Below are 27,735 nucleotides of genomic sequence, written 5' to 3'. Positions count from 1 at the left end.
GGCCGGGTGCGGTGGCTCAAGCCTGTAATCCCAGCACTTTGGGAGGCCGAGACGGGCAGATCATGAGGTCACGAGATTGAGACCATCCTGGCTAACAAGGTGAAATGCCGTCTCTACTAAAAAATACAAAAAACTAGCTGGGCGAGGTGGTGGGCGCCTGTAGTCCCAGCTACTTGGGAGGCTGAGGCAGGAGAATGGCGTAAACCCGGGAGGCGGAGCTTGCAGTGAGCTGAGATCCGGCCACTGCACTCTAGCCTGGGCGACAGAGCGAGACTCCATCTCAAAACAACAACAACAAAAAACAAAAAACAAAAAACAAAACAAAACAAAAAACCTTTGGAAATTCCAGCCGGAAGTAAAGGGAATTCCTACCTTGTGGCCTCTCTTTACTCCAAAGAGAGCCCAGGAATCCAGATAGTCAGCTGACAATGATGATCCCCATCATAATAGCTACTGTGTGTTGAGTGGTGTGCTTTGTGTCAGGTGGTGTTCTCGATGCCTTATATAAATTATCTCATTTAATACTCTAGCAACCTTACAAGGTGAGAATTATTGTCCTCATTTTGCAGAAAAAGATAAATCACTAGGTTTATCCAACTAAGAAGCAGAGAGTCAACCCAGGATTCATTTTTCACCAAAGTCCATGCCCCCTTTGTTATGCCCCATTGCTGCTGCTACACCCTAGTGGTAGGGGAGGTGGGAGAGAGAGCACGAGGATTGAAGAGAGGGATGGAATCTTGAAATAGAATGCAGAAGGGGATGGGAGTGGGAGCTTGTTCGGGACTTTTGTATTAATCAGGGTTCTCTAGAGGGATGGAACTAATAGGATATATATATTAAGGGGAGTTTATTAAGTATTAACTTGCATGATTACAAGGTCCCACAATAGGCCATCTACAGGCTGGGAAGCAAGGAGAGTCAGTTGAGTCCCAAAACTGAGGAACTTGGAGTCCCATGTTCGAGGACAGGCAGCATCCAGCATGGGTGAAAGATGTGGGCTGGGAGGCTCGTCTCGTCCTTTCACATTTTTCTGCCTGCTTTATATTCTAGCCAAACTGGCAGCTGATTAGATGGTGCCCATCCACATTAAGGGTGGGTCTGCCTTTCCCAGCCCACTGACTCAAATGTTAATTTCCTTTGGCAACACCCTCACAGACACATCCAGGATCAATACTTTGCATCCTTCAATCCAATTACGTTGACACTCAGTATTAACCATCACAGGACTCAGACTTGGGAGAGTGTTAAAGGCCCAGCTAGGATTGGAGATGATGATTTTGTGAGTGGCATCAATCTGCATTAATATGCTTTTCAGCAATAGTGCTTAGAATCTCAGGTGTGGTAGCAGAGAAGGAAGGATTAATGTGGAACTTGGATGCTCTAGGTAGAGGGTGGAAGGACTGAGGTGTGTGTCAGAGTTCAACATAGACTTCAGATATCAAATGGAACAACCTCTTCTGTGAAGTCCCATCAGTGCCAGTGTGAACTTGGATTGCAGGTAGTGGTGGGAACTAAGAGCTGGCAGTCTGGATTGTGTTCAGCACTCCAAACCAAAAGTTAACGGAAGGTTGTTTTCATGCTTCTGAAAAGTAATTGCAGAGAGTGAGTGAGATTAATAGAGATGATCTGTTGTTGGTACACAGAATAGTTTGTGAAAGCTGGAGGGTAGCTGGGAAGTTCCTAAAGAGCTCCAGGTGGGTGGTGAGAGAGGCTGGAGTATGGCCCTGCTTTCCGCATTACCGGAGTTGCCTGCTCAGGATGGCCAGTCCACACCCTAAGCTGAGTGTTGCCCCTGGTCACAGTGCTTTGCATCGGCCTCCCTGCTTACCAAGGACAAATCGCTTCTGATGCACGCAGCCTGTGAGAGCTTCTAGTCCTCAAAAAGACAGTGCCTGAGTCTTTCTAAAGTGAGAGAGGAGACATCTTCCTTGGGTCATGCTCTGCTAAGAAAGCTGCACAGTAAGGTTGCTTGTCTTGAAGTATTAGGGAATTTGACAAGGCCTCTCACTTGTTCACAAGCATGGTCTCTTCCTCCATGCAATACCTGCACCAGGTTAGGTGAGGTAAGATGAGCTCAAATATCAATTGTCGTGTTGAACCCAGAATCATCGCTCCCTCTAACTCCTGCCTCCACTGCTACCTGTGGGTCAGTGTGTCAGACTCCTTTTCTTCCTGATGGTGATATCTGTTCCTTATTGCTCATTTGATTTTATTCAGTGCCTACTCTGTGCCTGGCTTTGTTCTACATGCTGGGGATGTGGTAGTGAACAAAGATGTCTGCCCTTATGGAGTTTAGCAGTTAATGAGGGGCAGACACAATAAACAATAGGGGTAATAAATAAGTGTGGTATATAGAATGTTAGAAAGTGATAGAGATATTTACACAAAAAAGGAATTGTAGGTCAGGGCACAATGACTAGCCCTGCTGTCCCTAAGGCCCTGAGTACTGGCACTGCCAAGCTTCCTTTCCCAAGATCTGATGACACCTCACACAAACCCCTTGATGCAAACACACACTAAGGGTGGCCCTTGCGCCACCAGGGTTGGCCTGCCCTGTCATGCTCTTTCCTGTAAAATGTTTGGGTTCATGGGAGCTGGACCAAAGAGTAGAACAGGTGACAGACAAGACAATGCATTAGTTTATGGTAACTGGTGGGAGTGCAGATTTTTAGGGAAGGGATGGCTGAGTCCAGGCTATCCTATCCTGCCCAGGTATCAAGGGAAGGTGTGGTCAGACAGTCCACTGCTGCTCTGTGAGTAGGACTCAGTGTCCCTGAGAACTGGCCTGGAGATCCATTACGATGCTAAAGACAACATATTTTTCTATTTTTTGAGAAGCATTTTTGGGCCAAGGAGGAAATGGAATTCAAAAATTGATCTGTGAAGTTTCTATGTTTGGATGTAGGTCCACATAGGAGGAAAAACCCTGCTTCAGTCTATTCACTTGTAGCAGAGCAAAATAAATCCATAACTCCTCACTGAAGCTATAGGGAGGGAGAAACTGACAAGTTCCCTGTGAACAAGAGATAGCGTATAGAAATTAATTGTGCTATACCCATGGTTGCTATTTTCAAAGATTTATGAAATGTTATTGCTAGTCTCTTTAGCATACTGTCTTCTTTTTATTTTATTGAATGCAGTACTAGGAGGCTTTTGAATTCTCCTGCCTGGTCCTCTCCCATCCCCAGGAATATAACTTTCAAGGAGAAAACACTGAACTACTCCTGATTTCATTTCCAATCTGTAGAATTCCCACTGTCCCCACTGTCCTCAACATCTGCATTTTGTGCAAATTTTTTTTTTCACACACATTTTACACATTTTACATGAAGCTTTGCTGCAGTAAGTGTTATTCCAGGGGCTGGTCTTTGGGGATTCTATTTTGCCAGAATGAGTCTGGCCCTTGCCCTTTAAAAAAACAAACAAACAAAAAGAGCCCAATCATTGTCGATAGAATATTTACTTAAAAATGTTCCTCCAATCATGGGTTAAACATACTGCTTCTACATGATGGATGTTATGTAAGTAATTTTGAGGCAGAGTGTTTTTAATCAGCCAAATCTCCGCTTCATAAGGATCTAGGTGGTGCCCCTCCAGTTGCCGAGGGGACTGACCTGCTAATCCCATCCATCTCAGAACATGGTTTGTCTGTAGTCCTGATGAATTTGCCATGCCTTTCACTGGGGTAAATCTGAGTCCTACATATAGGTTAATAAAGCACCAGCCATGCTTATCTTGCTTCCCAAAAAGAACAGACTCAGCGACTCCTCTGGCTTCATGGATCTGCAACTACTTGGTTCGGAGACTATTCTCTTTTCCCTGATAGTATAGCTTTGGAGAATATTAACATATTTCCAGCTCTGTGTACATGTATTGAGAATTATATAAACTAGCTTCACAATATATAAATTGCTCAATAATTAGAACAAGCATCTCACATCAAAATAAGCAATTCAAATTTCGTCTACTACCCAAATGCAAAATCCTCAAGTGTGCTGAGTTATGAAATTATGCAAACACAGAAATTAGCATTTTAAAAGTTGTCAACTGATAAAAAGTACTGTATGCTGTTGGTTTTTCCTGGGTATGCTTTAGTAACAGTAAGTAATAAGATAATTAGCACAGATACATTCCATCAAGTAAGATGTAGTGGGAAGTAGGAAGCTATTTAAATTCATTTGAGAGAGCTACCACAACTGGGAAAAGAAACATATGTAGGTACCTCATTTTAGTTTTTTTTTTTTGTTTTTTTTTTTGTTGTTGTTGAGACAGAGTCTCGCTTTGTCGCCCAGACTGGAGTGCAGTGGCCGGATCTCAGCTCACTGCAAGCTCCGCCTCCCGGGTTCACGCCATTCTCCTGCCTCAGCCTCCCTAGTAGCTGGGACTACAGACGCCCGCCACCTCGCCCAGCTAGGTTTTTTTGTATTTTTTAGTAGAAACGGGGTTTCACCGTGTTAGCCAGGATGGTCTCGATCTCCTGACCTTGTGATCCGCCCGTCTCGGCCTCCCAAAGTGCTGGGATTACAGGCTTGAGCCACCGCGCCCAGTCCTCATTTTAGTTTTTAAAGACCTATAGTGAGTTTTTGTTTAGAACTTGATAGAGAGTTACTTGACCACCTGATAGAGGGTATTCAGTTTTGTTAACAGAGCTCGGACTTGCTATATAAACACAAGGATCTCTATCTTGGCCTCTTCTGTAAATCAGCTCATTCAGCAATTGGACATGGTGAATACACTGGAAGTAAAAGTCCTTTTTTTTTTTTTTTTTTTTTTTTTGAGACAAAGTCTCGCTCTGTCGCCCAGGCTGGAGTGCAGTGGCATGATCTCGGCTCACTGCAAGCTCCACCTCCTGGGTTCACACCATTCTCCCGCCTCAGCCTCCTGAGTAGCTGGGACGACAGGTGGCCACCACTACGCCCATCTAATTTTGTTTTTGTATTTTTAGTAGAGATGGGGTTTCACTGGGTTAGCCAGGATGGTCTCGATCTCTTGACCTTGTGATCTGCCTGCCTCGGCCTCCCAAAGTGCTGGGATTACAGGCGTGAGCCATCGCGCCCGGCCTTGGAAATAAAATTCTTGAGGTGGACATTGGTTGTTTGACCTAACATCTCTAGCCCTCTGCTGTGGTAGAGTCTCCTCTTTCCTTTGCAGGTGTTTGGATGTGGCTGATCTCCCCGGTCTGCCTCTTTCCAAATCAATTTGAACACATGTCCTGGGCCTGGCCCACCTTTCCACACCCAGAGTGATTAATTAGTTCAGGAGTGGGCACAGGACCCAGGCAGGGCTGAAGTTCCTCTAGGAGATCTGAGATACGGACACTGGAAGAGGGACAGCCCTTTGTCTTTTGGGATCTTGAGTTCTACTTCATGGATGCAGGCTCAGGGCTGGCAGTGGCCACTTTACCAGCACTGATAATGTCACCTCCTGAGAATAAGCAGCACTGAACCACAGGGAGAAAGAAACAGCAGCCTAATGACATCATTGGACCCCAATAAATTGTCTTTTGGTCTACGCTGGTTTGAGATAGATTTTTTCTGGTGCTTGTATTTAAATGAGTCCTTACAAATAAGTAACTTACACAGTTGTCTCTCTCCCTGCTAATCGTCAGCAATTTCGCTCCACACCTGCACACAGTGAAGGGCACGTAGGGGTTGTTAGCAACAGAGGTCTGAGGTATGAACATCAGCCTCTTGGATGGGTCTAGTATATCATGTATTAGGCCATTAAGTCCTTTTGAGCCACTAAAAATATATGGAGATTCCTGAAGGAATACCTGCTTGTATGACGTGTGTGTGTGTGTGGTATGTATGTGTGTGTGTGTGTATATTTGTGTATAGTTTTCCATTATGTTAATGTTAGCTAGAGGTGAAACAAGCTAAGTATGCCAGTATAATGTGTGAGGCACCCACTGCTCATTAATGAAGTAAACAGTGGCATTTGTGAAGAAGTATGGGCAAGGAACTCAGCAAGCACGTGGGTGATTTCCCATCTACATCAGAAGAAACATGAAAGAGCAACTCTTAATTACAACCAAATATTAGCTTTGGCTCCTGGGAACTCATCATCCCGTCTCAAGGTCTATATTTATGAAAATTTAAGCAATGTCTTAAAACATGTTAATTTGTTCTTTGTTTATTGCTTTCCCTGACAGATTAATTTATTCCAAGGGACTTTGGTTCTCAAGCGCTAATATATCGATTGGGCCCATGTACGACATAGCTAACAGCCTGGGGAGGAGATTTTGGTGGAAAACAAAAGTCTTTCTTGTAGTTTTCCTTAGGTAATTAACTTTATATTGTGGGCCCTGGAATGCTTCCAGTTTTCTCTGGATTTGCATCTCTGACTTTTAGATCAATGGTTAATTTCATGAGAGGCTGGAAGTGCTGAAACACACACACACACACACACACACACACACACACACACACACACACACACACACACACACATATACTCTTTCTCTCTCTCTCTCTTGCTCGCTCTCTCTCTTTGGGCTTGAATAAGCCAGTTGAAGCATACTGGGACCATAAGCAAAGTTAAAAGGTTTTTTTCCTATTGGGTGATGTCTTTCTGAGCGCATCTACGCAAAGGACATTTAAACGGTAATAAGAATCTGTACCACCTCTGGAGAAGCAAAGGAGAGGATAAGAGAAATGCTGTTCATCATTAATGGGAACTTCTCGTGGTTGACTTTTGGATCTTTCAGTCTTGTATAATTCCACTGGGAAGTCAAAGTAATGCTTACAAAGTACTTACATCCTTTTAATGTCTATTAATTGATTATCAGTTCTTTCGTTGCCCATGAACTGTACTCAGAAGTCTGTGGCACTTACATATTATAAATATCTGTATCTTGTAGAAAGAGAAGGTACGTAGCAAGTAAGTAATAAAATTACCCCAGAATCCATATGCTCCCAAACCATTCTGATGTCTGTAACTCTTCTTTTTTCTTTTTCTTTTTTGTTTTTTGAGATGGAGTCTCACCCTGTCATCCAGGCTGGAGTGCAGTGGCCCAATCTCAGCTCACTGCAACCTCTGCCTCGCCTGTAACTATTCTTTACATCATGGCATTAACTTAGAATAGGAAACCTCCAGAAGTGTACCTGTCCCCAAATTTCAGGCAACTTCATAAGCATTTCTGGATTTTGTCTATAGGTATCCTTAAATGTATACAAGTTTAAAACAGAACATCAAAAGTCAGTGACCCCTAATTATATTACTTCTCCTTTACAAAACATATCTTTCAAATCAACAAGCAAAGCAGAGGGATTTCTGTTATTCTTTAGAATTCCTGATTTCTACAAGCTTTGTTCCTTTACCTAGAGCTTCTACTAAATACAAGAAACCTACATTATTATGAAATGTTAAGCACAGGTCAGAACACTAATGTAGGTATTTTTACCATATAATATTGCATTTATGAATAGGCTAAATGGCATAAGCTTAGTCCTATTTACTGCTAGGATGTATATTAATAACTAAAATGTAGCTAGCTACTACCAGGTGAAAACATTAGCTGCTCAGGCTAACTGGGATAGTCTGTATTACTTTTACACTAAATATCTGTGTTCCGACCCCTGAAGTGCCTCTCCCAGCAGAAAGATTCACTTCTCTACCCTGCTGAATTCAGGAATGGTGGTGTCACTTCCTTTGGCCAGTGAAATGTGGGCTAAAAGGGTATGTGTATTTGTAGATAGAAACTAGAGTGTGGTTTGCCAAGTCTCTGCCATAACCCCCAGGATGATCGAGATGAAAACTGCTGTATCAGCCTGGGTTCTGGAGTGAAGAGGACACAGAGCAGAGCCGCAGCCGACCCACGTAGCATAGCACAAGTGCGAAAGAAACCTTTGTGGTTGTAAGCCACTAAGTTGTGAGGATTCTTTATTTCTGCATCATAATCTAGTCTATCCCAACTGATACAATAGCTTAAACTAAATATGTGAGTTTGTACCTTTTCAAATTGTTGTTTGGTAGTAACAAACTCTCTAAAAGCAATAATCTCATACAATTTGACTTATTATAACTGGGAAAAATAGGAATACAAATTTCTACTTATGAATGCTTTTCCTCCAAGACTATAATTATTAAGAGAAGAGCATGTTTATTGCTTGTATTTTATTTTGTTTTATTTTTTGAGACGGAGTTTTGCTCTTTTTGCCCAGGCTGGAGTGCAATGGCGTGATCTGGGCTCACAGCAACCTCCACCTCCCGGGCTCAAGTGATTCTCCTGCCTCAGCCTCCCAAGTAGCTGGAATTACAGGCGTGCACCACCACGCCCAGCTAATTTTGTATTTTCAGTAGAGACAGGGTTTCTCCATGTTGGTCAGGCTGGTCTCGAACTCCTGACCTCAGGTGATCCACCCACTTTGGCGTCCCAAAGTGCTGGGATTACTGCGCCCGGCCTGTGTTTTATTTTTATAAGGAACATCATAGCAGAGTTAGAGAAAATGTTGCAAATATTTACGCATTCCTAAAGCCACAACAATACTCATCACTGATTGAACATCCTCCATGTGTCACTTTCTAGGAATGTATTAGGTGGGCAAGACAGACATGACTGATACCTTCATGGAGATTTTCATTCATTCTAGTGATGAAGTTTCACTATAAACAATAATTGCAGGCGAGGAAACAAATAGGTTGTTTTAAGTCAAAATTACAGGGGAAAAGGAACTCAAGGATATGGTGGTGGGTGATGGCCTCTCTGAGGAGTTGATGGTTGAGGTCTGAAGAATGAGAAGAGTGTTCCAGGCTGAGGGGACAGCATAATGCAGATGCCATCTCCACGTCCCGGAGGCAGATCAGATCTGCCCAGTGCAGCTGGACTGTAGTGAGGAAGGGGATCGTGATGTGAGGTAAAGCTGAAGAAATGGAGTATGGACAGGTCATACAGAGCTTTGATGGCCAGGGAGGGAGTTTGAATTTTTCTTAAAGTCAGTGGGAAGCTATGGAAGGAAAATGTGAAGAAAGAAAACATGAAGCAGTTTATTTCTTCAACACTGATCGCCGTCTCTGGTGGGGGTCCCATATATGTAATGACACCAGAGGCGAAGTGAGGGGACCAGTGAGGAGGCTACTACAGGTCAGAGGTGATGGTTATCTGGACCAGGATTGTGGCAGTGAAGAGGAAGAGAAACGGACAAAATCAAGATGTATGCAGAAGGTCAAAACAGAATTTGCTGATGCACTAGATGTGGAAAATGAGGGAAAGGAGAGACCATCAAGAATGGCTCCCAGGCTTCTGGCTTGGATCCTTGGGTGGACATTGGTGCCACTCCTTCTTTTTTTAGACGGAGTCTCACTCTGTCGCCCAGGCTAGAGTGCAGTAGCATGATCTTAGCTCGCTACAACCTCTGCCTCCCGGGTTCGAGTGATTCTCCTGCCTCAGCCTCCTGAGTAGCTGGGATTACAGGTGCCCACCACCACACCTGACTATTCTTTTTTTTTTGTATTTTTAGTAGAGATGGGGTTTTCTCATGTTGTCCAGGCTGGTTTTGAACTCCTGACCTCAGGTGATCCGCCCCCTTTGCCTCCCAAAGTGCTGGGATTGCAGGCATGAGCCACCGCACCCAGCCAAACATGATGCCACTTATTAAAACAGGAAATACCAAGGGAGGATTAAGTTTTCAAGACATGAGGGGATCAAGAGTTCCGTTCTGGACACGCTAAGCATGGGATACCCTGGAAACATTTGAGTGGAGATATCAAGTAGGAAGCTCTGTTTGTGTCTGAAATCCAGAGAAACAATCTGGGCTGGACATATGAACTGGGGCATCGTCAACATATCAGTGGAATTTCAGGCTTGGAGAATAAATATAAAGGGAGAAGAGAAAAGGTTCTCTGATGCCTGAGGAACTCTGGCATTTAGAGGTTTGAGAGGAAACAAAGAGCAGCCATGAGGCTGGGGGAAAGCCAGAAGGGTGAGTCTTCACAGAAGCTGAGAAGAGAGTGGTTTAAGAAAACCATGGGTCAGCCTGGTCAAATCCTGCTGAGAGGCAGAATGAGAAAACGACAGAGAAGACCCTCTGGATCTGGCAACCTGGAGGTCTTTGGCAACCCTGATAATGTGTTTCAGGACAGGGATAGGACCCAAAGAGTTCTCTAGGGGGAAATACAGATAACAGATATAGTAAAAAATGTTTTAAAATTTGGCTAAGAAGGGGATAAAAGAAGAAAGGTGAGGGAGGAGAAGCCTAAATTAACTGAGTATTTATATTAAAGAGAGAGTATGAAAAATCCTATAAGTGATTGAGTTTACCTGGAAGCTACCAGATTGTTTTCTACCATCAGCAAAAATGGAGACTTGAGAACTAGTTAACTTGCTATACATGTGCGCAACTGCACTGTGTGGCCTCTTTCTGGAATACCATGTTCCTTAATGGTCACCTTCTCTTCTACTTTCTTTTCTCACATATCTGGAAGGAAATTGTTTGGGTTGCTTTAATTATTACAGCTTTTCTATCCCTGCTTTGTCTTTTTTTGTTGCTTAAGTTCTGAATGATATGCAGTCACTGAAGAATGTTCTTCTGTTTCAGAAAGAGTTATTGTTCCTCTCTAACTCAAAAGTGCTGACCTAGCTGGTTTCTGTATCTGTTGATATAGTTCACTTCCCTCTTCGCTTAAGGGTCATTAAATGAGGGTAAAATTTCATTTTTAAAACGTTTTATTTTTAAAACGTTTAATTAACAGTTTTAATTGAAAAAATTCACACACTTTAGGTATAGAAAAAAAGTTAAATAGCACAAAAGATGATGAATAAGTAGGTCCTCCCCGGAACCCTAGCCCTTGCTCCAGAGGAAACTGTTGCCATTGCTGTCTTGTGTGAACTGTTCTATATACATAAAATTCTAAGGCTACATCTCCTGCCTGTAAAACAAAAATAAAAATAAAAACAAAACCCTCAAATGTGAGCATATTTACACACTCTGTGCCTTGCTTTTTTCATATTTCAATATAACATGGAGGCTTTTGCATAAAGTCAAGCATCGCTTAACAATGAGGATATGTTCTGAGAAGTGTGCCATTAGACAATTTTGTCTTCGTTGGAATAACCTATAGTGTACTTACACAAACATAGACGGTATAGTCTATTAGATACCTAAGCTATATGGTATAACCTGTTGCTCTTAGGCTAAAAACCTGTATAGCATGTTCCCATACTCAATACTGTAGGCAATTATAACACAGTGGTAAAAAATTGTGTATCTAAACATATGTAAACTTAGAAAAGGTACAGCAAAAATATGGTATTATAATCTTATGGGGCCACCATCCTATATGTGGTTCATTATTGATCACAACATTGTTATGTGGTCCATGATGATATAGCTATGTCATTCTTATTCATGGTTCCATAGTATTCCATTTTATGGATGTACCATTATGTTAACAAGTTTCTATTGATGAATATTTATGTTTTTCTAAGCATTTTAAAAACGAAACCAAAAATTTTCTTGAATGATTAAACAAAACCTTTGCCTAAAAGCACACAAAACCTTTACCCAATATGAAGTAGACAACTGTCATCCTAAATCCCAAAGACAATTGGATTGGGAATAACTACTGTTTTCCTATTTTGTGGTAAGAAAAGGTGGCTGATGTTTGTGTGACTCTTTCATCTATGAAATCTGGGGATATCAGCGACACTAATCTATGCCATCGGAATAATGAGAAGAGAAAAAACATGAAAGTTTTAAGATGTTTAGAGAAACAATCTTTTAGAATAAAATAAATATTCTATGGGCTATCAAATTGCTTATATAGCAAATGCATAGTATTTTGTATTTTCCTTTTCTTTTTCTTTTTTTTTTTTTTTGAGATGGAGTTTCACTCTTGTTGCCCAGGCTGGAATGCAATGGCATGATCTCGGCTCACCGCAACCTCCGCCTCCCGGGTTCAAGTGATTCTCCTGCCTCAGCCTTCCTAAGTAGCTGGGATTACAGGCACGTGCCACCACACCTGGCTAGTTTTGTATTTGTAGTAGAGACGGGGTTTCTCCATGTTGGTCAGGCTGGTGTCGAACTCCCGACCTCAGGTGATCCGCCCTCCTCGGCCTCCTAAAGTGTTGGGATTACAGGCGTGAGCCACTGCGCCTGGCGGAAGTCATTCTTAAAGATTTTGTCTTTTATCCCATGGGCTCTGGGGAGACATTGGAGCTTCTGATTAGGAGGATGACATATAGTAATTGGCAGTGGCATGCAGAATAATTTAGAGGAGAGAGAGAAAGAAGAGAATCAAAAAAGACATTATAATAGTCCAACCGAGGTGATGAAAGCCTTGGCTGGAGTGGGAACAGCAGAAGCAAAAAGTGAAAAGGACCTAAGAGTGAATTTAACTGTTTTTCCTGCCCTAGCACACTTGAGAAGATAAATCCTATTAATAAACAGTGATGCACTCTGTATTCAAAACATTGTTATAAGTGCAGCAGAAAACCCAAATTAAAAGGCTGTTATTACAGTATATCGCTATAAATCTTTAAACTATATAAAAACAAGGAAGGGTAATGTTACAGAGCGGAGAGGGTGAGGAGGCTATGCCTGGCTCCCACTCTCACAGCCACTGCAGTACATTGAGCTCCATAGAGACAGTGCCAGGGCAAGTGAGAGCCAGATGGGCACTGGGCGACTCTATGCCTTGCTGAGGAAAAATAACATGGGCAAAGGAGACCCTAACAAGCAGAGAGGCAAAATGTCATCATATACATTTTCTTGTGCAAACTTGTCGGGAGGAGCATAAGAAGAAGCACCCAGATGCCTCAGTCAACTTCTCAGAGTTTTCTAAGAAGTGCTCAGAGAGGTGGAAGACTACATCTGCTAAAGAGAAAGGAAAATTTGAAGATATCGCAAAGGTGGACAAGGCCCATTATGAAAGAGAAATGAAAACCTCTATCCCTCCTAAAGGGGAGACAAAAAAGAAGTTAGAGGATCCCAATGCACCCAAGAGGCCTCCTTTGGCCTTTTTCCTGTTCTGCTCTATCACCCAAAAATCAAAGGAGAATATCCTGGCCTGTCCATTGGCGATGTTGCGAAGACACTGGGAGAGATGTGGAATAACACTGCTGCAAATGACAAGCAGCCTTGTGAGAAGTAGCCTGCCAAGCTGAAGCAAAAACACGAAAAGGATACTGCTGCATATCGAGCTAAAGGAAAGCCTGATACAGCAAAAGAGGGAGTTGTCAAGGCTGAAAAAAGCAAGAAAAAGAAGGAAGAGGAGGAAGATGAGGAAGATGATGAGGAGGAGGAAGATGAAGAAGATGATGGATGAATAAGTTGGTTCTAGCATAGTTTTCTTCCCTGTCTATAAAGCATTTAACCCCCCTGTACACAACTCACTCCTTTTAAAGAAAAAACAATTAAAATGTAAGCCTGTGTAAGATTTGTTTTTACACTGTACAGTGTCTTTTCTTGTATAGTTAACACACTACCAAATGTGTCTTTAGAGAGCCCTGTCCTGGTGGTATTTTCAATAGCCACTAACCTTGCCTGGTACAGTATGGGGGTTGTAAACTGGAGTGGAAATCTCAAGCAGGTTCTTCTTGGTGCACAGCACAAATTAGTTATCTATGGGGATGACAGTTTTTTATCTTTAGTTGTCTCTGATCCAGCTTATATGAAATAATTGTTGTTCTGTTAACTGAATACCACTTTGTAATTGCAAAAAAAAGAAAAAAAAAAAAGTTACAGCTGTTTTGTTGACATTCTGAATGCTTCCAAGTAAATACAGTTTTTTTTTTATTAGTATTGTCCTTTTCATAGGTCTGAAATTTTTCTTCTTGAGGGGAAGCTAGTCTTTTGCTTTTGCCCATTTTGAATCACATGAATTATTACCATGTTTATTCTTTCATATAGTTAGCTAGTAACAAGCTTTTGTCTACATACCCTGCATATCATAACAGGGGTAAAGTTAAGTTGAGATAGTTTTCATCCATAACTGAAAATCCAAAATCTTGATCAGTTAAGAAATTTCACATAGCCCACTTATATTTACAAACTGAAGAGTAATCAATCTACTCACAGCATGGGATTATTAGAAGCAAACATTTTGAAAGTCTGTCCTTGAAGGACTAACAGAAAAGGATGCTCTATCCTTTACATGAGGACTCTGTTCTTTAACTCCCATTACCATGTAATGGCAGTGATATTTTGCAGTTCTCATGTTAAAGAAGACCTGAGAATGTATCCCCAAAAGCGTGAGCTTAAAATACAAGTCTGCCAAATTAAATTTTTTGTTGACATTAGTCTCAGTGAAGACTATGAAAATGCTGGCTATAGATGTCTTTTCCCATTTATCTAAATATGGACTGCTCAAGAAATGAGACTTTCCATTAAAAGTATTTTTAATTAATTGGGCCAGCTTTTAAAATAGGGTATACATTTCCTATATTACGGTTTGCCCCTTTATAAATCCAAGTAGATAGGAGGAAGGCACTTAAACTTTGCATTTCAGTATGAATTGTTCAATTTATTTGAATGATTTTTGTTTACAAAACCCAAACTCATTCATTAGTCATGTTTATCTGCTTAGCAGTTTAGGGAACAATTTGGCAATTTTGTGGTTTTCGAGATTATCATTTTCTTAAAGTGCCAGTATTTTAAAAGTGTTCTTATAATTTTTTTTTTTTTTTTTGAGATGGAGTGTCACTCTGTCACCCAGGCTGGAGTGCAGTGGCACGATCTCGGCTCACTGCAAGCTCTGCCTCCTGGGTTCACACCATTCTCCTGCCTCAGCCTCCCGAGCAGCTGGGACTACAGGCGCCTGCCACCACGCCCAGTTAATTTTTTGTATTTTTTTAGTAGAGATGGGGTTTCACCCGTGTTAGCCAGGATGGTCTCGATCTCCTGACCTGGTGATCCGCCCGCCTCGGCCTCCCCAAGTGCTGGGATTACAGGCGTGAGCCACCACGCCTGGCTGCGTTCTTATAATTTTACATGCTTTTGTGATGGAGTGTTGTTTTGTTGTATAATTTTGACTTGGATTATTTCCATTTGCATTTGTTTATGTAATTTCAGGAGGAATACGAACATCTGAGTCCTAGATGATACTAATAAACTAATAATAATAATTAAAAAAAAAAAAACAAGGAAGGGCTTATCTTCAGAGTTCTCTGCTGTTTACATCCAGTGGACCATTTCTGCATTCCTTCATTACTGCCTTCCCAGAGCCATCACTGCCATAAGAAGCAAGGCAAGATCTCCAGGGGGGGAAAATAATCAACAATCATGGCTGACTTATGAAGTTAATAATTTTTGCTAGATAAATCCTAGACAGTTTAAAGATAAACATTTTAAGGATATTTGTATTAAATCTAAATATTAAAAAACTTGAAAAGTGATAAAAGCAAATATGGGTGAATATGTAATCGCAGGGTGGGAAAGATTTTTCTAAGCATGAGGCTAAGGGTGAGCACTCTAAAGTATTGAGCTGAGTACATCAAAAAAACCTTTTTTTTTTTTGGTCTGGGCTGGAGTTTCACTCTGTCGTCAAGGTTGGAGTGCAGTGGCACAATCTCGGCTCCCTGCAACCTCCGCCTCCCAGGTTCAAGCAATTCTCCTGCCTCTGCCTCCCAAGTAGCTGGGATTACAGGTGCCCGCCACCATGCCCGGCTAATTTTTTGTATTTTTAGTAGAGACGGGGTTTCACGATGTTGACCAGGCTGGTCGCAAACTCCTGACCTCAAATGATCCGCCTGCCTCAGCCTCCCAAAGTGCTGGGATTATGGGATTACAGGCAAAAAACCAAAACCAAAAACAAAAACAAAAACCCTTTTAACAGTAAAAACAAACAAGCAATAACAAATGGAAAAAAGATACTTGGAACAGCTATATTTGACAACAGATTACTGTGCCTAACATGTAAAGAGTTACTGCAAATCTTTGGGAGTAATAGATTTTCTACCCAGAGCTCACTTTGGAAAATAAAACAAATTGGATTCACCTTCTGAAATGCCTCTCCTTTGATGTAACTGCCTGGAGTATAGTCAAATGGGTATTCTATGCTAACAGTATTCTATGCTTTAGCTTGATGTAGTCCTTACTACTGTGTGCTGCAGAGATAGAGAATGACTAAGAACACAATGAGGAGTGAGGGAGAATGTCCTGTAGGGTGAAATGAAGACAGGATGGGTGGAAGCACTGAGGAAAATGAACAGAGAAATACAAAAGCGATTTTTCAAGCCATGCAGCGCTCTGAGAAGTACGTAAAAGCATCTAACACACCAGATCTGACCTGCAGTAGGCACTTCATTAAATATGCATTGAATTTAAGCAGAGGCATGAAAGGACTTGAAGCAAAGAGGCAGGACCCATTTCTAATAATAATTGTAATAATAATGACAATAATGGTTAACTATATTTTTATAGCTTTTTATGTACTAGATTCTTAGCTTAGCTCTGGACATGAGTAATTTCATTTAATTCCCGTAACAACTCTGAAAGATTTGTACTGTTATTACCATTTTATAGATTCTGAAACTGAAGCCCAGGACCCCTTTACCCAAGTTCACATAACTTGGAAATGGCTTGTTGATACAAATTTGGGCCATGTAAGTCCAGAGCCCACATCCTTACAACTACACTGTGTCCTTACTGCCATCCCTCACCAGCAGGTAGACCACATGTGGTCCCAATGGACTCAGGTCTGTGGCCTGTAGCCATAGCGTGGTTCTTAGTATAAAGGCTGCAGTTCTGAATTTCCACACAGGATAGTTGGATTCCCCAAGGGCCATGAAGTGTCAGACTAAGCTAGAAGGCTGAGAGATTCAAAAAGGAAAAGTTGCCACAAAATAAATGATTTTTTGGCCTTCTGATCATTCTAATCCTAGTTTCCAGTGACCAAACTGCACTCTGTTTATTCAGATGGAGGCAGACCACGGTGCCAAGCACTGTGCATTGCAGGGGAATTCGTTCGTGAGGCCCTTTGATGTCTCATGAATCCCAGGAACAGCCGGCTGAAGCAGGCAGAGCTGCTTTGTGTTTATGCCTCTAAACAGAACCATTTGAGTACACAGACCAAAAGACCTGGTCCGGGAGCACTGCATTTTCTCCAATAGAGTGATTCATTGCTAATGTCTTCATTTTGGACACTGCAGTTGAATGTGAAACCATATGCTTTAAATTAAAAGCACACTAAGCAAATCACAAGTTTCTCAAGATGGTGCTTAAAGTCTGTTTTGGCATCTGTTGGTTGCCAAAAGACCCATATGATCCTGTAATTAAACAACAGATATTTTCTGGAAAATCAATCATTTTAGTTGTCCCCAAATGCTATAATTATGATGTTTAGGTGCTATCTTGAGCAATAGGTTGCACAACTAGACTCTTTTAGAATTGTTTGTTCCCTACTCTGATATTGTCCTGATCTTTCTCTAGCCATCTTATTCCAATTCATTGTATTAGAATGTGAAGCTTTTTAGTTAAGTGAGCAATAAACAGCAAAACACAGAGTCAGAAATGTTGGCAACAGAGACACAAATAATAGATGATATTATTATATCTGCTTGTCCAGAAGATTCATTCACCTTGAGGATAATACCACAATCCGTTAGGGTTCATGATTGTAGTCATCAGAAACTGAGACCGTCTTTTCTTTTTTTCCCTAGCCACTAGACAGGGTGAGAACAACTGAGACCATCTTATGCAAAAAGGAAATTATTGGAAGTCAGGGACTCATAGAATTGATGGGAGGGTAGAGAACCCAGTGTGGACAATAGGCAGGATCCAGGGACACTCTGGAGGGCCAGGCAATAGAAACAGGCCTTGTGGCTGTTGTTCTCCAACCTCCACATCTCCTTGCTTGGTTGGCTGAAGAGTCTGGCAGGAGCACCAGCTTGGCAGGGCCTCTTTTTTTTTTTCTTTTGAGACAGAGTCTCGCTCTGTTGCCCAAGCTGGAGGGCAGTGGCACAATCTCGGCTCACTGCAACCTCTGCCTCCCAGGCTTAAACGATTCTCCTGCCTCGGCCTCCTGAGTAGCTGGGATTACAGGTGAGCCACTATGCCCGGCTAATTTTATTTGTATTTTAGTAGAGCTGAGGTTTCACCATGTTGGCCAGGCTGTTCTCGAGGCAGGGCCTCTTTCAAGGTTTTGTTCCATGGTGGCTCTGTAGTGAGAGAGAGACAACATGGAACCTACTTCCCACCTAGACGGTGAGATTTCCCAAGGAAGACAGGGACGCTGAGAGTAAGGCAAGGTAAACGTTGGACAGCCCAGGATTCTAGCACTACACTCCTGGAATAGAGATTCCCCACCCCAGCCATATTTTCTTGCCTAAGCAGAGAAATGTGTAGACAGAAAACCAACTTCATGAGGGTCAAGAAGAGGTGAAGATAGTACACCTAGTTAGAAGGGGCTAGGCTGCTCAAAGAGACTCCCTTTCTGAAGGAATCTAAGCTTATTTTACAGGCCTGTGGCTGGTGACTATGTGTGTTAAGAACAATGGCTTCTTTCACCTAACTCATCTTGGAGGTTGCTTCCTACAAAATGCATCCTTTCTTATCCCCTTAAAGTGCCTTCTCTAGGCCCTGGGGGGCAGCGGGAGGTTTGTAGGGTAGTGGTGCTTTGGGGGCAGAGGATGGAAAAAGAACAGAGGAAGATATGCCTATTTAAATGAGTTGTTCTTCCCCCTATAAACCTTACGAGTGGGAGAAAACATGTAGTCAGAATTAAGGAATTTCATGGCCAAATCAAGTCCAATTATGACCGCATGGTAATGCATAGGTATGTGGAACAGTTAGAAACATTGTTCTGCACAATTTACGTTGTACTCTGAGGCCCAGATGAACTCAGGTAAAAGCCAGCTCTGGTGAGGAGAAAGCAGAGGGGCTGGAAATGGTAACAGTCAAAGAGGGACCACCTACCAGGTAAGGGGCTCATGGGCCAGTCCTCTCCAGGGCCTCTACCTGAAGTGACAGCTTTAGGGGGAGTTCAGGTAGGGGTGCCCCTCAGAAAGGTTGTAATGGGACTTGAATTATTTGCAGTATTACAACAAACCCAGCCAGAATCACAAACAGGTTAATGAGTACTTCAAAATTTTTTTTCCTTTTGGCCAAAAATTAACTTACTCTGTGTGGTAACACTGACTGTATCATGCTCTTGGGCAAGCCCTAATGGCAACCATTCCTATAATTAATAAAGTGGGAAAATTAATTTTATTAAACAAATCCTACCCTTGGGAGAAGACATCCATTCCGAAACATAGCATTAACAAGAGAGAGAATAATAAAAGGTGTAATAGATGGCGAAAATGTTGGAAACACCTGGATTCAGGTATTTTGACTTTAAAAGGTCCTCACTAAGATGCAGCCACATTTGGGAGGGTGGATTCCTTAGCAACCGCAACCACAGAAGCCTCATTCATTCATTAGGCTAGCTGAGCAAGGGGAAAGGTTGGTTGGAATAACAGTGAGAAGGGAAGCCTACGAAGGCACAGATGGCATGCTCTTTGGAGCTGGGGGACCTTGGACAGCTGGGAATACCCTTAAAGCACTCAGAAGCCAGGCATGGTGGCTCACACCTATAATCCCAGCACCTTGGGAGGCCAAAGCAGGATGACTGCTTGAGCCCAGGTGTTCAAGACTAGCCTGGGCAACATGACAAGACCCCATTTCTACAAAAAATACAAAAATGAGCCAGTCGTGGCAGTGCGTGTGCCTGCTCCTAGCTACTCAGGAGGCTGAAGTGGGAGGATTGCTTGCATCTGGGGGTTCCAGGCTGCAGTGAGCCATGTTCATGCCGCTGCAGTCCAGCCTGAGTAACAGAGTGAGACCGTGTCTCATAAAACAAAAACAAAAACAAGCACTTAGAGAATAACAGTAAACAAGGAGAAGAGGGGCAAAATTAAGATGCAGCAGAGACATAAGGCTAATAATGGCTTCTACCTCATAATTCGGTCTTCCTCACCTAAGGCTGCACCAGACAACTCATGTCTCCAGTGGCCACAAGATTCCCATCAATCATCTGGCTGTCTTTAGTTAAGGCAGTAGTGCAAGAACTATCATTTTTGGAGCACCCCCTACCTGGTGTGATTGGCATGTACTATCTTTACTCCTCACCACAACCCTGCAAAATGATGGTTACTGTTCCTATTTTACAGAAATCAAAACTCAGGTTTGGGGAGGGTAAGTAACTTCCTTACCTGAGATTCCATGGCTCATCAATGTCAGAGCCAGATGTGATCATCAGGCTCCGGAGCCCATGTCTATATCCCTCTCCTGCACAGGTTCTTTCTCAGAAGCCTGGGGCACGACACGGTCCTTAGGTCCTCTTCACACCACAAATTCAGCTGGGTCAAGAGCAGCCAGTGAGGATTTAATGATTACTTGCTGTACTTGGTAGTTGCTGCCTTCAGGAAAGTAGAGAGGAAAGTGACAGCAACAAGGGTGTGTTTCTGTGCTGGGAAAGAGTGCACGCTCATTGGGCAGATTGGAACAACCAGAGAAAAGCAAGGTAGGAAAGGCTGCAAGGAGGAGGTGGCGACTGAAATACAGATGGGATTGGGATTCGCACACAAAGGGTAAGTCTTAGCTTGTGGCACAGTTTACCTCAACACATCTGCTACTGGGTGGGATGTTCAGGCCCCGCCAGCCTCAGGCAATGAATTCACAGCACAAAGTTAGCCATCATGTTCCTGTCCCCCCTGAAACCTCTGGTAAAATTCCTATTTGCTATTAGAAAAACTGTTAGATGTCCGTTAGTTGCAAATGACAGAAACCACTGCAAATGTGTTTACCCAACATAGGAAACACTGGCTTACTAGAAGAGCTGGCTTCAGGTATTCCAGGGACTAAAATCATATAACCTGCATCTTCTCTCTCTGCTGTCCCCTGTAAGCCTAGAGTCTCTCCTCTCCTCATCTCTCATCTCTGCTGTCTTCTCCCCAACTTCGCCATGCACTGACCATACCTTTTTTTAACTTCATACAGCCTTCCTCTAGTTGGCCATGGTGGTGGTGGTAGAAATGACAGGGCAGGAGGATGGGATTTGGAGGTCAAGGGGTAGCCACATATAAAGTCTCAGAGAGGCCTAACTTGAGGCATTTGTCCTACTCTGGACCAATTACAGTGATCAGGGAGATAGTTGATTTGGATAGATGAGCTTGGGTCACATACCCAAAGTTCTGGCCAGGGTTTAGTGTAATATGCCTGACAGCCCCATCAGAACCACAGTGTGTATGTTAGGGTATAATTTTCCATAAGAAGGAAGGTAACATGATCAAAGTGGAAGAGAAGGAATGCTGGGCTGACACCACTCACAGTTGGTGACAGTGTCTTTATGAATATCAGAATATATAATATCAGTGAGCTCCAAGAAATAACATAGATTCTCTAGGAAAAATGTTCGGATGTTTCATGACACAGGAAAATCTTGCAGATGCTCCTAAAGACTACTAAGGTGAACATTAGAGCTGGAAACAAAACAGTGGAAGGCCAAGGCTGCATCATGTTCAAGTGTATAGAGCTCATTTATTTTAAGATGTGCAGTTCTCATTTAATTCCTTATGATGTCTCACAGCATACTATAAGTAGATCTCAGTATGTATTGTGATAATAACAACATCTTAGGACTAACAGACCTCACTTGGGTCTTTGTTCTCCAGCTCTTGCTAAGAGGCAGGAGAGAGCCAGTGTTAGCTAATATTCAGATCCGCTTATCAGCCTGGTGATGTAGCTTTTCTGTGCTGTTGTATACAAGGGGTTACGCACCTTGCAATCAACTGACTTAGGTAAACTCTATGAACCTGGGTAAATTGCTTTGGGTCACTGCACCTTGGTTTTCTTATTTATAAAATGGAGATGGGGCCAGGCATGGTGGCTCATGCCTGTAACCCCAGCACTTTGGAAAGCCAAGGTGGGAGGATCGCGTGAGCCCAGGAGTTCAAGACCAGCCTGGGCAACATAGTGAGACCTTGTCTCTACAAAAAATAATTTTAAAAAATTAGCCAAGTGTGGTGGCAAGTTCCTGTAGTCCAGTCACTTGGGATGCTGAGGTGGGAGGATCGCTTGAGTTTAAGAATTTGAGGTTGCAATGATCTATGATCATGCCACTACACTCCACCTTGGGCAACAGGGCAAGGCTGGCTCACTGTCTCTCTTTCTAGAAATCTATCTCCTCCTCTCGCTATAGACAGATAGATCTATGTATAGAAAGAGATGTAAATAGATTTAGAGATCTATGTATCCATCTATCTATCTATTTAGGTATATAATCTCTCTATATTTATCTATATATATCTATATATAGATCTAGATATCTAGATATGAGAGCTATCTCATAAAACAGATATAGATATATCTGTCTATATATCTACATATGTATATGTATCGATAGATATATCTATCTATATAGATAGAGAGAGAGATATGTAAGAGATGATAAGACTCCTTAGAGTTGGTGAGTGATTCATTCATTAATGTATTCCAACAGTCAGAAATATTTATTGAGCATCTACCATGGCCATGTGATGGGCACCAAGGATACTTCACTAAACAGAATGGACATGATCCCTGCCCTGCCCTCATGAACCTTATGGTCAGTGAAGGAGACAGATGAAAAGAAAGGAAATTCAAACAGCACCCAGGGACACGGCCTAGTACACAGTAAGTGCTCAATAAATGTGAATTGCCTTCTTTTCTCTTTGCCTGCCAATCCATTCACTCATTTTGTTTTAACCTAGAAATGTTGGCAAGGCTCTTAATTTCTCTGAGCTCTGGTTTTCTCATGGGTTTATTGAGGTGTTTGGGGAGGGTTTCTAATCTCTCTTCTTGCCCCAAAATTCTGCAAATCTTTGGTTCCCTTTCCTCTTCACCCAGGGTGTACAGAATGGGCTTATTAAAGAGAAACTTTCACTTGAATCCTATGTCTTTGAAGGACAGCCTCATTAGTATTGCCAGGTTGGCCCTTTACCACCAACTTCACCATAATATAAAGCTTTTTAGGGATATTTCTACCCTGCCATGCCCGAAACATCCTCAAAAAGCACCTCTATCAACAGAATGGCACATATGAGAACAATTTTAGTGATATGGTTATGGTGAGGGCTTTGGCTCAGGTAGATCTGGTTGGAATTCCAGCACTGGGTATGGGATTTTGGGCAAATGATTTAACTCTTCATACCTCACTTTCCACATTGTAGGTGGGAATTAAAAAATAAACTTCAACAGGATTATTGTGGGAATTGAATAAGATAATGTGTATAAGATAATGCTTGATATGGAGTATGTGTTTAATAATGGAATATACTGCCTTGAGTTGAGAAGCAACTGCATGTTTATTGCAAAATGGTTGAACTTCTGGAAGTAAACATTTGCAGCTGGTTCTAGATTTCTACTACCAAGCTTAATGTGTTTTTAAGCTCAATACATAATACTGGTGTGTTCTGCATATACATTATTCTTTTGGCAGAAGTACAGGGGAAGAGACCTTAAGCAAGTTAACCAGGAAATGTAGTGGCCTTGGGCCAATCACATGCTCTGGGCTTCAGTTCCTCACCCCTGAATCAAGAGGGCTGGAACAGAAGATTACTAAAATCCTTTTTAATTCTAAAGTTCTAGGATTGCAGGGCTGAAAATCTGTGAGAGAATTTTCCAGAAAAGAAAAAAAAAAAAAAGGCTTTGTGCTGCTCTGCTGCACCCTCCCTTTCCACACTAGGCCTGCCAACCAATGACTGTGTTAGCCACCCTTTGCTGTCACTAACCTCTTTGTCATTAACCTGACACTTTCACAGAAAATCTCTTTTGTATATTGAATGTGAAAAAGTATGGTTTACAACCCTGGCATCTCTTTGATTTTTAATTTTTGATCTCAGAGAAAGTAGTTTGAACTCATTTAGCATGATCATGAGAAATACTAGAGGGTCTATGTACCTTTAATACAGATACCCAAGAGTTTTAGGCTTCCTGGAAATGAGATGAGCCTTTGTGAAGGTCTGAAATTGCAGGCACATATTGATACTGTACAATCTCTTAAGTCCACAGGAATCCGCTGATGCTCAAAGGAGAGCAATCAAAAACCTAAATTTATAATTATGTCAATAGATTTTCCTAAAGAAAAAATTATCTACACCTGAGGCAATTGGAAAAAACAAAGCTCCAAGTTGGGAGAGAGAAGTAATCAAGCATCCAAAGGCCCACTTTGATAATGTTCACTTTTAAATTGAGAGCAATTTAAGTTGAGAGCAAATCTGCTATTATGTCCTTTTTCTTCTCCAGCCCATTTTAGCAGGAGTCTGTGGTCTCTGAATATTGAGACATATTCTCTCAAGGTAATTGACTCTAAGATCCCACTATCAAGCCAAAATCTGAGAGACTGTGAGTGTAGAGAGTATCGTGGCCAAGCGTTTCTCCCCATAGCACCCTAGAGGACCTGAGGGAGAGAAGCCACTGTGAACACTACAACCCATGGTCCAGGCAATTCTAAATCTGGTGTCCAAGTGTAGCACCACACCACCGACTCTCCCCTCTTGGGTTTCTCTGCAGCAGACCACTTTTTCTTCTCCAAATTCAGCCAGATTTTTCTTAGCTCAGTTCCATGCCCCTGTCTATGCAGGAAAATACAAAGAGGAAGATCTTTCAGGTACTGAATTTTGTAGATTCAGAGAGTTTTGAGGCAAAAAAAAAAAAAAAAAAATCAATCAATCATATATAGTATACTACTTCTGGTAATGGGTGGGCAGGGAAATGTTTGAAAAAAGTATGAAGAAAGTAGCCTCAGCTGGTGTGAGGAGAGTGCATTTGGTGGGTTCCCAGTCTGGCTGCCTCATTACAGGCAGCTTAAAAAAATATGTTAATATAGGGGTGTGAGGGTGGGGTAGGGATATAATGAGAAATTTCGCTGGATGTAAAACCAAAATATGAACGAGTATTTCCATTTTTTCCAACCACCTTAGGTGTCTACTCTTGTACTATAAGAAGAAAAGTTAAGGTAGAACTTTTGAGACAGAAATCCCTCATTTTGGCCGGGCTAAGTGGCTCACGCCTGTAATCCCAGCACCTTGGGAAGCCGAGGTGGGTGGATCACAAGGTCAGGAGATCGAGACTATCCGGGCTAACACAGTGAAACCCCATCTCTACTAAAAATACAAAAAATTAGCTGGGCGTGGTGGTGGGTGCCTGTAGTCCCAGCTACTTGGGAGGCTGAGGCAGGAGAATGGCGTGAACCTGGGAGGTGGAGCTTGCAGTGAGCCGAGATCGTGCCACTGCACTCCAGCCTGGGGGACAGAGTAAGACTCTGTCTAAAAAAAAAAAAAAAAAAAAAAAGAAACCCCTCATTTAAAAAAATCTTTATCTTTACTCATAGAAAACATTTACTCTCCTATCCCTTTTGGTTCTGTTTAAAGAAAGTAACTGTAACAAGACTTTTGTCCTGGAAAATAACTTCCCATATCACTCACATACAGGCATATGTCACTTCATGATGGGGATAATGTTCTGAGAAATGTGTTGTTAGGCGATTTTGTTATTGTGTAAACTTCATAGAGAACTTACACAAACCTAGACAGTACAGCCTACTACATACCTAGGTTAACACAGTACAGCCTTTGCTCCTAGGCTACAAACCTGTACATCGTATTATTGTACTGAATACAATAGGCAATTACAATATGATGGCATTATGTATCTAAACTTAGAAAAGGTACAGTAAAAATATGATATGAAAGATAAAAAATGGTACATCTGTATAGGGTACTTGACATAAATGAAGCTTACAGGACTGGAAGTTGCACTGGGTGAGTCAGTGAGTGAGTGGTGACTGAATGTGAAGGACATTACTTTGCCAGAGTTTATAAACCCTGTACACTTAGACTACACTAAATTTATTGAAAATTTTTTTCTTTCTTCAATAATAAATTAACCTTAGCTTACTGTAACTTTTTAACCTTATAAACTTAAATTTTCTAAATGTTTTGACTCATAATAACACTTAGCTCAAAACATAAACACAGTGTACAGCTGTACAAAAACATTTTCTTTATATCTTTATTCTATAAGCTTTTTTCTATTTTAAAAATCTTTTTTTTTTTAACTTTTGAAACTTTTTTTGTTAAAAAACTAACACACAAACATAGACATTAACCTAGGCCTACATAGGGTCAGGATCATCAATATCACTGTCTTCTACATCCATATCTTGTCCCACTGGAAGGTCTTCAGAGGCAAGAACATGCACGGATCTATCATCTCCTACGATAACAATGCCTGCTGAAACACCTCCTAAATGGCCTGCCTGGAGCTCTTCTTGAGGAAGTGGTGTCACTCTTTTCAGAAATACGTCCATAGTGGTTTACTTGGTTTGTTTCTTTTTTTCATTATAGATTTTCTTGTAAGCAAATATACCATGAACATTCCTCTGTATTATTGAAAACCTTTCAGTGCTGGAGTCCATGATATCAAACTTTTTATGGAGCTTGTTGAGGTCTGCAAAACTTCTGCTAAAGCCTCAATTTTCTTGGCAGTTCTTCTTTTTTTCATCTTCTCCTGCAGTTTCGTTTTCTCTTGCCTCTTCTTCAGCTGCATGTTCTTGTTCCAGTTCCAATAACTAATTATTAGTTAATTCCTCAGGAATCACTTCTGGATGCTCCTAATCTCATTCTTATTCACACCCAGGTTAAAGTTGTTGGCTATCTCAACCACAGCCTTGTTGATTTTTGCAACGTTGGCAAATTCTTTAAAGTCATGGATGAACCTCTTCAGTGTCATCTTCCAGATGACATTCATAGATTCTTTGGTGACATTACCCTATGCCCAAGCAAGGTTCCCGATGCAGTCATAGATGTTATAATCCTCCCAGAATTGCATCAGTGTTTTCTCAGTGTCTTCCTCAGCTGCAGCAATAGCCTGAACAAAGGTCCTCTTCAGGAAGTAGACCTTAAAAACTGCTATAACTCCTTGATCCATTGGTTGGATCAGAGGTGATATTTGGAAGGAGAAATGCCACTTTGATGTTGGGATAAAGATCGTCAATAAAAGAAGACTGTGTGGGAGCATTATCAACAATATGCAAAATTTTGGAAGGTGTTCTCCAAACAGTACTTCATTTCACTGGTATAGCAATTCAATAGGGCATCCTGAAAGAGGAGTTGAGTCAACCATGCTTCTTATTGCTCCTGTAGTACACTGGCACTGTGTGCCCTCTCCCTTTTCTTGAGCCAGGGTCTTGCTCTGTCACCCAGGCTGGAGTACAATGGCAAGATCATTGCTTACTACAACCTCAAAATCCTGGGCTTAAGCAATCCCCCTGCCTCAGCCTCGCAAGTAGCTAGGACTACAGGCATGTTCCACCACACCTGGCTAATTTTTTTTTTTTTTTAATTTTGTATAGAGATGAAGTCTCACTGTGTTGCCAAGGCTGTCTTGAAGTTCTTGGCCTGAATGGATCCACCCTCCTCAGCCTCCCAAAGGGCTAGGATTACAGAAGAGAGTCACCAAGCCTGGCTTGTGTGTGTTTGTTGATATGCTTGAAGACCCTGAGTCTCTCATAGTGCCAGATCACAAAGGGTTTTAATTTGTAGGCTGCAACATTCCCCCCAACCAAGACTGTTATCCTATTTTTTTTTTTTTTTTTGAGGCGGAGTTTCACTCTTGTTGCCCAGGCTGGAGTGCAATGGCACGATCTCGGCTCACCGCAACCTCCGCCTCCCAGGTTCAAGCAATTCTCCTGCCTCAGCCTCCCTAGTAGCTGGGATTATAGGCATGTGCCACCAGGCCCAGCTAATTTTGTATTTTTAGTAGAGACGGGGTTTCTCCA

At 41.9% G+C, this 27,735-nt stretch overlaps 1 protein-coding gene and 1 pseudogene across 3 annotated transcripts in view; one reads left to right on the top strand and one right to left on the bottom strand.

Moving 5' to 3' along the window:
- The window catches only part of LOC105483262 (myosin IIIB), a 520,975-nt gene that overhangs the window by 35,394 nt on the left and 457,846 nt on the right, over positions 1–27,735 (bottom strand). The window lies entirely within an intron of this gene.
- On the top strand, positions 12,652–13,263 carry LOC112426969 (high mobility group protein B1 pseudogene; annotated as a pseudogene).

The sequence above is a fragment of the Macaca nemestrina genome, chromosome 11, assembly GCF_043159975.1.
Source record: "Macaca nemestrina isolate mMacNem1 chromosome 11, mMacNem.hap1, whole genome shotgun sequence".
NCBI classification, from domain to species: Eukaryota; Metazoa; Chordata; class Mammalia; order Primates; family Cercopithecidae; genus Macaca; species Macaca nemestrina.
Note: the sequence above shows the minus strand (reverse complement) of the source record. Positions and strands in the feature narration are given on the sequence as shown.